Source organism: Colobus angolensis, unplaced genomic scaffold, assembly GCF_000951035.1.
Source record: "Colobus angolensis palliatus isolate OR3802 unplaced genomic scaffold, Cang.pa_1.0 Scaffold141, whole genome shotgun sequence".
NCBI classification, from domain to species: Eukaryota; Metazoa; Chordata; class Mammalia; order Primates; family Cercopithecidae; genus Colobus; species Colobus angolensis.
The window spans coordinates 134,856-144,448 of NW_012114500.1; the positions used below are offsets into that span (position 1 = coordinate 134,856).

The window sequence follows — 9,593 nt, forward strand, 5'->3', positions numbered from 1 at the left end:
CTGTTAAACCCCAGATATTGTGCTGGGAGATACACACTTTAACCAGCCCTGCACCTAATGCCAGGAGCTGCTAAGTAAGCAGCATAGGGTCCAACAGTACTATATACCCCACTATTTAGCAAACATGAAAGCTGGGGAGAATTCTTTTCATTTAAGGAGGAATGAAAGAAACAAATGAACCAACCAAGAACTTCTGAAAAATATCTACAACATAAAAGGAGCTTAAGATTTCTCCGTGGATAAAATAATAATAATAATAATAATGGTTGATTATTATAGGAAACAGAATATTTAAGGAAATAACTGCAGCCAGGTACAGTAGTTCACACCTATAATCCCAACACTTTCGGAGACAAAGGCAGGAGAATTGCTTGAAGCCAGCAGTTCGAGAGCAGCCTGGGCAACAAGTGAGACCCTGTTTCTCCAAAAATTAAAAAAAAAAAAAAAAATTAGCCAGGCACAGTGGCATGCCTGTAGTCTCAGCTACTCAAGAGGCTGAGGTGGGAGGTGGGCTCCTTGAACCCAAGAGATCAAACCTGCAGTGAGCTATGATTGTGACACTGCACTCCAGCCTGGGGTTGGAGGGAGACAGAGAGAAAGGGAGGGAGGGACAGAGAGAGGGAGGAAAGGAAGGGCAGGAACATCACTATTTAATCGACTTCATCATTATTAAGAAGATTAAATGTAGTCATGTGCCACTTACCTAAAGAATGGTATAGTGAAAATAGTTACTTCAGTTTAACAAATATTTATTTGGCACTAACTTTCTGTCAGTGAAAATGGAAAAAAAAAAACAAAAACAAAAAACTTGATATCCAGTCTCTGCTATGCACTAAACAGCTGAACAGCATCAATCAAGTCACTAAATCTGTTTCATCAGTTGGAAATACACCAAGTGAACCAGAAGAAATTCAAGGCCACCTTCAATTCTACTATTGTATGATTTTAGAAAAGCAAAGTGGAAAATCATATTGGGAATTATTTGAGCAAGACGTATAAGACAAAAAAGAGAAGTGACTAAGACACCACCACCCATCATCGATTAGGAAAATATAACAAGGTCAGAGAGGAACCTGTACAATGGCAACTTCTTTGTCCTCTGTCAAACGCTGACTGTTCAAGGTAAAGTTCTATTTTCATTATAATAGCTAATTATGGTTTTCCAGTTAATGTTTTAAAGTACAACTATTTTTCAAACGGATACATTAATTCATTAACCAACCTATACTAACAGATCACATAATTATGACAGAATAGGAGTTAGTCATGGAAACATTTAACTTAAAATTATAGATTGTCAACAATGAGCTATTACATTATGAAATCATCCTTTAAGCACAGAAAGGACTCCTACCAATAATGTATGATTTTCTTAAAATAATATTCACATTCTATTGTCTATACAAAATAGAAAATAAAACAAAAAAGATTTATTTTGTCCACCCAAGACAGAGAGAGATCTATTATTTTAGAAGACTAAAAGAGCAGTTATCCTGATTCTCTAACTAAAATATTCCCAAACCTGATGAGATTTGTACAGTTTTCTTTCTTACCTGAAAGACAAGTGCTTAGTAAAAGGGTATGATGACTGCTTACACCATGTTCTACATATCTCACATAAAGAGAAAACCTCAAAGTAAGTATATTTTTTATTATGTAAATACAAAATTCTTGTACTTAGATGAAAATGTAATTATTATTTGATTGTGGGCCACAGGAGCAAGTGATGTTAAACATGAGAATATATTTATTACAAAGTAAAAATTCAGACAAAACTAGAATTCAATCAAAAATATTTAGATGTAGGAAAGTCACTGGAAAAAGGAGTATGTGTTAACAAAAGACTTTTTAAAATAAATTGGTCATTAAACGTCTTAGTATTATGCAACTCTAAGAACATGTGAGAATAAGAAAAAAGGAGGAAAACAATCTTTTAAAACCATGTCAGATGATTAAGCTAGCAAATAGTGAATCATGTCTAGTTATATTGCATTCAGGTTCTAGCTCTTGTTAGTCATTTATTTTAAATTAAAGCATCAAAGGGGTTCAAAAGTTGACATGCATACAAAAAAACTGTGGGAACTCAGCCCAGTTACACCCACCCTACATTACCTAAGATATGAGTGAAGCATGTACTGAGTCTTAATTAATGCATAGGTATGAAGCAGAAAGGAATTCTTAATTATGAAGAATGAGATGAAAAAAAGCAAAAACTTAGCCAAAATAATTCACTATAAAATATCTACATAATTTGGAAAAGGGTGTTTTTTTTTTTTTTTGCAATATATAGTGGTTTTAATTTGTGTTTACTACATCCAAAGTAAGAAATATTTTTACATTATAGCCCAACAAACATTTCATGAAACATTATTTACCTTTACTACATGTTATAGATGTATATGTTTCCTATTTCTTCCTTTTTTGTTTTATGCTGGTTACACCCTACTGCATTATTTCACGATCTACCAGTGGATCTTAACCTGCCAGTGGATCTTAACCTGCAATCTGATGAACATTACTTTATGGCATGCATAGACCATTAAGTTTCAGCCTTGAATCAAATTCTAAATTAGGAGTATCAAGAATTTCAGTAAAAAAGAAAAGTTCTCAGAATCAAAGGAACAAACAGGCTAAGCAACAGGGAAAATTTTTGGAGATAGAAGCTGGATTTATCCAAAGGAAAATGCCTCATTCTCACTTCATTCCACTTGTGAGCCTGAACAAAAAGTATAATATGGCTCATATATTAGCATTCTCACAGTAATCTTCTGTATGATAAAGGTTGTTGTTTAACTACCCATAATATAAAAATGCAGCAATCCTTAAGTCACTTGGAAGCTCCTTTCAGAATTTCCATTGGTTGCATTCTTGTTTTTTTCTTCCATCAAGTACATTCTACAATGTTTAAGGTAAATAACCACTTCCTACTAAATATTGTTTTCATTTTATTTTATTATGAGAATTACAATGGCATTATTTGCTTTTATTTTGGCACAAGTGCAATACATTTTAATTAATTTATGTCTTAAACATGCTTTTATTTCTAGGCTTTTGGCCTGAAAACAGAACCGCCATTTATGATATTTGGAAACCAAAAAGTATCTATGACAGGTTTTAATCAACTTAGAAATTTATTTTGCCAGGCTAAGGGCAATACCTGGGAGAAAAAAAAAAAAAGAAACACAGAATCACAGAAACAGTCTATTGTAGCCCGGGCGCGGTGGCTCAAGCCTGTAATCCCAGCACTTTGGGAGGCCGAGACGGGCGGATCACGAGGTCAGGAGATCAAGACCATCCTGGCTAACATGGTGAAACCCCATCTCTACTAAAAAATACAAAAAACTAGCCGGGCGAGGTGGCAGGCGCCTGTAGTCCCAGCTAATGTAGTCCCAGCTACTCGGGAGGCTGAGGCAGGAGAATGGCATAAACCCGGAAGGTGGAGCTTGCAGTAAGCTGAGATCCGGCCACTGCACTCCAGCCTGGGAGACAGAGTGAGACTCTGTCTCAAAAAAAAAAAAGAAACAGTCTATTGTCTGTGCCTTTCTCCCAAGATGACTTTGAGGACTTCAACATATAAAGGGGAAAAGTGGGCTGGAGGGGAAAGAGGAACTTGTCATTCACATGTTCCAAGACAAAATGAGCAGGTACGGGAATAGTCAAGTATGTATTGGCTTATGCTCAGTAAGCTGGCACAGATAAGGTAGCTACCTGTGGAGATATCTAACCTTTTATCTGTAGCTCTCTGCTTTGAAACAAAAGGAAAGGCAGTTGCTTGCATGACTCAGCTTTCAGCTTAATTTCTTACTCTTGGCATAATGAACTGAGGTTAAGATTTTGTTTTTCTTTCACATATTGCTTCTATTAGAAAATGAACTTGAAATTCCAAACTGAGTTAGAAACTAATCTGGTGTTGCAGGAAGCCAGGGACCCTAAATGCAGGGACAAGCCAGGGTCATGGCAGAGGAACATAAATTGTGAAGATTTCATTTTAATATGGATATTTATCAGTTCCCAAATAATACTTTTAGAATTTCTTACAGCTGTCTTTAATCTCTTAATCCTGTTATCTTCGTAAGCTGAGGATGTATGTCACCTCAGGACCACTGTGATAATTGTGTTAACTGTACAAATTGATTGTAAAACATGTGTGTTTGAACAATATGAAATCAGTGCACCTTGAAAAAGAACAGAATAACAGTGATTTTTAGGGAACAAGGGAAGACAACCATAAGGTCTGATTGCCTGTAGGGTCAGGCAAAAAGAGCCAGATTTTTCTTCTTGCAGAGAGCCTATACACAGACGTGCAAGTAGGGAAGATATAGCTAAACTCTTTTCCTAGCAAGGAATATTAATATTAATACCCTGGGAAAGGAATACATTCCTGGGGGGAGGTCTATAAACGGCCACTCTGGGAATGTCTGTTTTATGTGGTTGAGATAAGGACTGAGATATGCCCTGGTCTCCTGCAGTACCCTCAGGCTTACTAGGGTGGGGAAAAACTCCACCCTGGTAAATTTGTGGTCAGACCAGTTCTCTGCTCTCCAACTCTGTTTTCTGTTGTTTAAGATGTTCATCAAGACAATACTGCACTGCTGAACATAGATCCTTATCAGTAGTTCTGCTTTTGCCCTTTGTCCTGTTCCCTCAGAAGCATGTGATCTTTGTTAGACCCTTACTAATAGTTCTGCTTTTTGCCCTTTGAAGCATGTGATCTTTTTGCCTACTCCCTGTTCTTACACCCCCTCCCATTTTGAAACCCTTAATGAAAACTTGCTGGTTTTGAGACTCAGGCAGGCATCACGGTCCTACGGATATGTGATGTCACTCCCGGCAGACCAGCTGTAAAATTCCTTTATACTGTCTCTCTTTATTTCTCAGCCGGCCGACACTTATAGAAAATAGAAAGAACCTATGTTGAAATATTGGGGGTGGGTTCCCCCAATAATCTGGGGACAGTGTGAATTTGTTAGCTCAGCATTTCATCTAGGATTTGGGGCAAACCTAGTGAGCTTAGCATTGTCACCAAAAGCCTAGACTGGGGATAGAGGTGGAAATAGGTATTCACCTGTTGAGTAGCAGAGTTAGGTAGGAAGACTTTTAGAAAAATAGGTAAAACCACAGAAGGATAAGGAGATTGATAGAGTCACCCTCTCTCTAAACAGGGAACAGTGATGAAGAGTGAAAAGAACATGGCTATTGCAGTTAGATTTTGGTTCAAATCCTAAGTATGCATGATTTAGGGTATATTCCTTAACCTCAGTTTCCTTATCTCTAATATGAAGAGAAATCTGCTGCTTATAAGGATTCCATCAGATGTGGTCTTTAACTGCCAGGTCATCACCGAGTGTTCATTTCTTTACCTCTTTCTCTATGTCTCCTTTCCTTCAACTCTACAATAAAACTACAATCCTTTTCTTTCCCTTTGTCCCAAAAATTTTATTGCTGTCTGTATATATCTTGTGCTTACTCTTAACTTGCTGACTAAGTTGACTTTCATAGCTGAATCTCAAATTATAGGGAAATTGAAAAATAGGTCAAGTATTTCCACTTCCCCAGATAAAAATGTTTCAGACTCCAGGCTCCATTTTCACAGAAGGAAGTGAAGAAAAAATGATTTTTTTAATTAACAACCAGAGTTACGACATTTTCAGAGAAGGTTCTAAAAGACAAAGGGCGTAAAAGTGGCACATTCAATACCAGTTTAAGATCTGTCAGATCTGACAACTCAAGATGGTAGGAAAGACTTCTTTTCTTTTTTCTTTTTTTTCTTTTTTTGAGATGGAGTCTCACTCTGTCACCCAGGCTGCAGTACCATGGTGTGATCTCAGTTCAATGCAATCTCTGCCTCCCGGGTTCAAGCAATTCTCCTGCCTCAGCCTCCCAAGTAGCTAGGATTACAGGCACCTGCCACCATGCACGGCTAATTTTTGTATTTTTAGTAGAGACGGGGTTTCACCGTGTTGGCCAGGCTGGTCTTGAACTCCTGACCTCAGGTGATACACCTGCCTCAGCCTCCCAAAGTGCTGGGATTATAGGAATGAGCCACCATGCCTGGTCAGTAGGAAAGACTTCTGAAAAATATTTTAGAGTTTGAGTGAAAGTAAGACAAAGTAAGGGGAAAGGAAGAAAAAAACACTGGAAAAAAAAGTAATTTGAAACTCTACAATCTAATCCTAGTTTCTCTAATCACAGCACCATCAGCAAGTAATCTTTCAATTTTCTTTTTAATTTTGTTTTGGGGGGTGGGGGGAGGGTCTCATCTCACTCTGGCACCCAGGATAGAGAGCAGCGGTGCGATCTCTCAGCTCACTACAACCTCCACGTATCAGACTCAAGCAATCCTCCCACCTCACCCTCCTGAGTAGCTGGGACCACAGGTGCATATCACCATGCCCAGCTAATTTTTAAATTTTTTTGTAGAGACAGGGTCTCACTATGTCACCCAGGCTGGTCTTGATCTCCTGAGCTCAAGCAATCCTCCCGCTTGGCCTCCCAAAGTCTTAGGATTACAGACGTAAGCCACCTCACCTGACGAATTTTTCCATTTTCTTTATTAATTTTCTGGAAAAATGATTGTAAACAAATATCTTATTACATTATATACATGTTTCATTTGAATCACTCCATGTAGCCCTCACAATAATTCTTTCCTTAAAATAAAATTCATTGCTAAGTGGAATGGCCCCTTCTCTAAAGACCCAAAACTAAGAGATAAAACAATGGCAAATACTATTAACCTATAATTTAATAATGTTACTATTTATTAAGTGCCTGCTCTATTCCAATCATCACAGTCCTGTTTTACATGTATGAATGCTAATCCTTGGAAGAAACATACAAGGGTTTTTGTTGTTGTTGTTGTTGTTTTTTACTGGTATGGAAACTGAAGCTCATAGAGCTTATAAAAAAAAATAGTGCCTACGATCACACTGGGACAGAAATTTTAAAACTGCATTTCATTATAATAATTCAGAGGTATGGAAGAAATAATAGTAGAAGAGTTAACAATTACTAAGGGCTTACAACATATTAGACATCATGTCAAGGACTTAGTATGCATTCCTCACAACCTAACAAAACCATCTTTTAAAAATTATTGGATGTGGCGGTGCACATCTGTAATCCCAGCTACTTCTCCAACCTAACAAAACCACCTTTTAAAAGGTCTTTGTTTTCAATAAGCTGATAGATCAAATTAAGCCCCCCACTTCAGTTCTATCCCAGTATAATACTCAAATCTCACCACTTTTTAAAAAACACAGAACTGGCTGGGCGCAGTGGCTCACGCCTGTAATCCCAGCACTTTGGCAGGCCGAGGCCGGCTGATGACTTGACCTTGGGAGTTCAAAACCAGACTGACCAACATGGAGAAACCCCCTCTCTACTAAAAATACAAAATTAGCCAGGTGTGGTGGCGCCTGCCTGTAATCCCAGCTACTCAGGAGGCTGAGGCAGGAGAATTGCTTGAACCAGGGAGGCAGAGGTTGCTGTGAGCCGAAATCCCGCCGTTACACTCCAGCCTGGGCAACAAGAGCAACACTCCGTCCAAAAACTAAATAAATAAATAGGCCGGGCGCGGTGGCTCACGCCTGTAATCCCAGCACTTTGGGAGACCGAGACGGGCGGATCACGAGATCAGGAGATTGAGACCATCCTGGCTAACACAGTGAAGCCCCGTCACTACTAAAAATACAAAAAATTAGCCAGGCGTGGTGGCGGGCGCCTGTAATCCCAGCTACTCGGGAAACTGAGGCAGAAGAATGGCGTGAACCCGGGAGGCAGAGCTTGCAGTGAGCCGAGATCGCGCCACTGCACTCCAGCCTGGGCGACAGAGCCAGACTCCGTCTCAAAAATAAACAAATAAATAAATAACATTAAAATACAGAAGCAAATGAAAATATCTGAACTGAAAAGTTTAGCTATATTAAGAAATATTCCTAATAGCACATTTACAATTTGAAAAATCCCCTTTCCCCTTTAGGGCAGCAAGACAAGCACACACAAACGTAAGTGCAGCGATAACACCTTGCCACCCTGGAGTCTTTCTGAAATTTGAACGACGCACCAGGGTTAGGGAGTTGGGGGGTAAGGGGACTAAAAGTTCTAGATAAAAAGACACTTTAAAAACCAAATAAGGCTCTAAGTAACCCTGATATAGGTAACCGTGCCATTAGCTTGAAATATGAAAAAGAGTTCCCATAGTCTTAAAAACAAAAAAACTCCTGCAAGAATAAAGTCGATAATCTTCAGGATCCCAAACACTTCTCTACTTATAACCACCCATTTCTTGGAATTAAAGCTTGTTAGTCAAAGTCACGGGACATAATAACCTAACTCGTTAGTGAACACTCATTAGCTCAATTCAAGCTCCAGAACATAGTTTGGGAATACAGCACCCGTTCTGCCTGGCCGACTGCCCTGGTCAGCACAGGCGCTGGCTCTCCAGTCTGTACTAAGCTGGATTTGATTTTTAACGCTTTGCAAAGAGCTCTGAACTTAAGGAAAAAGACGTGACACTTACCTTGAGAAGCGAAGGCAGCCTAACCAACTTCCGGTTTTGTTACAACTTGTATCACATTTCAGCAGCTGGGTGGAGCCAGTTAAGCCGTAAGCCAAAAGGGAACCTTTCCCAAACTAAGCTACAGAACTTGATTTGCAAGACCAGTGCTAGTTTTAGGACTCCATTTCTGAGAATTTAGAATACTCTTTTACACAAAGGGACACTATTTGCCAACTAGTACTTATTTTGCCACAAAATTATAATTTTTGTCTTTCACTGCAAAACTATTTGAAAATACCTGTCCTATAAGAGTGCTAAGCAAAAGGAAATTCACTTTTAAAAAGTGGGAAAAGCTCACATTGCATAGAACTGAAACCTTTCTGAAGTGTGAATGATATAATGCAAAAGAAACCTTTTAGTTTGCAAATTACACCCTGAAATTTAGGAGTTTTGTTTTCTTTTTAAGCCTTTAATCTGTTTCACAAGACTCTTTTGCAAAAGAACAATTTTAGGGCTAGGAAAAGACAATGGAATTGAATTTTTAAAAATCTTTTTTATTTTTTTATTTTGTTTTTTGTTTTCCTGTTTTTTACTTTGTTTCTTCTCTTTAATGTAATTGACAATATTAAACATTCCATTTCAGATCTTGAGTGACATTGTAATTGCCCAGTGGGTTCACCTTGCCTGCTGTCTAGGCAGAGTTGATTTATCAAGATAGGGGAATTGTAATGGAGAAAGAGTAATTCACGCAGAGCTGGCTGTGCAGGAGACCAGAATCTTTTGTTTTGTTTGTTTGTTTTGTTTGAGACGGAGTCTCCGTCTATCGCCCAGGCTGGAGTGTGGTGGCGTGATCTCAGTTCACTGCAGCCTCCCCCTCCCGGGTTCAAACGATTCTCCTACCTCAGCCTCCTGAGTAGCTGGGACTACAGGCGCCCGTCACCACGCCCGGCTAATTTTTGTATTTTAGCAGAGATGGGGTTTCACCATGTTGACCAGGCTAGTTTGGAACTCCTGACCTCAAGTGATCCGCCTGCCTCAGCCTCCCAAAGTGCTGAGATTACAGGCGTGAGCCACGGCGCCCAGCCCGGAGTTT

At 39.0% G+C, this 9,593-nt stretch overlaps 1 protein-coding gene across 2 annotated transcripts in view; it reads right to left on the bottom strand.

The window, feature by feature from the left end:
• The window catches only part of FRRS1 (ferric-chelate reductase 1), a 55,456-nt gene extending 46,920 nt beyond the window's left edge, over positions 1–8,536 (bottom strand). The window contains exon 1 of one of the 2 annotated variants that reach the window (XM_011935163.1): positions 8,522–8,536. The gene's annotated coding sequence lies outside the window, so the exon portion shown is untranslated. Of the gene's footprint in view, positions 1–7,243; positions 7,737–8,521 lie in introns of those variants that run through there. The other variant, XM_011935162.1, reaches the window with a different exon arrangement.
• Positions 8,537–9,593: the final 1,057 nt, after the last annotated feature.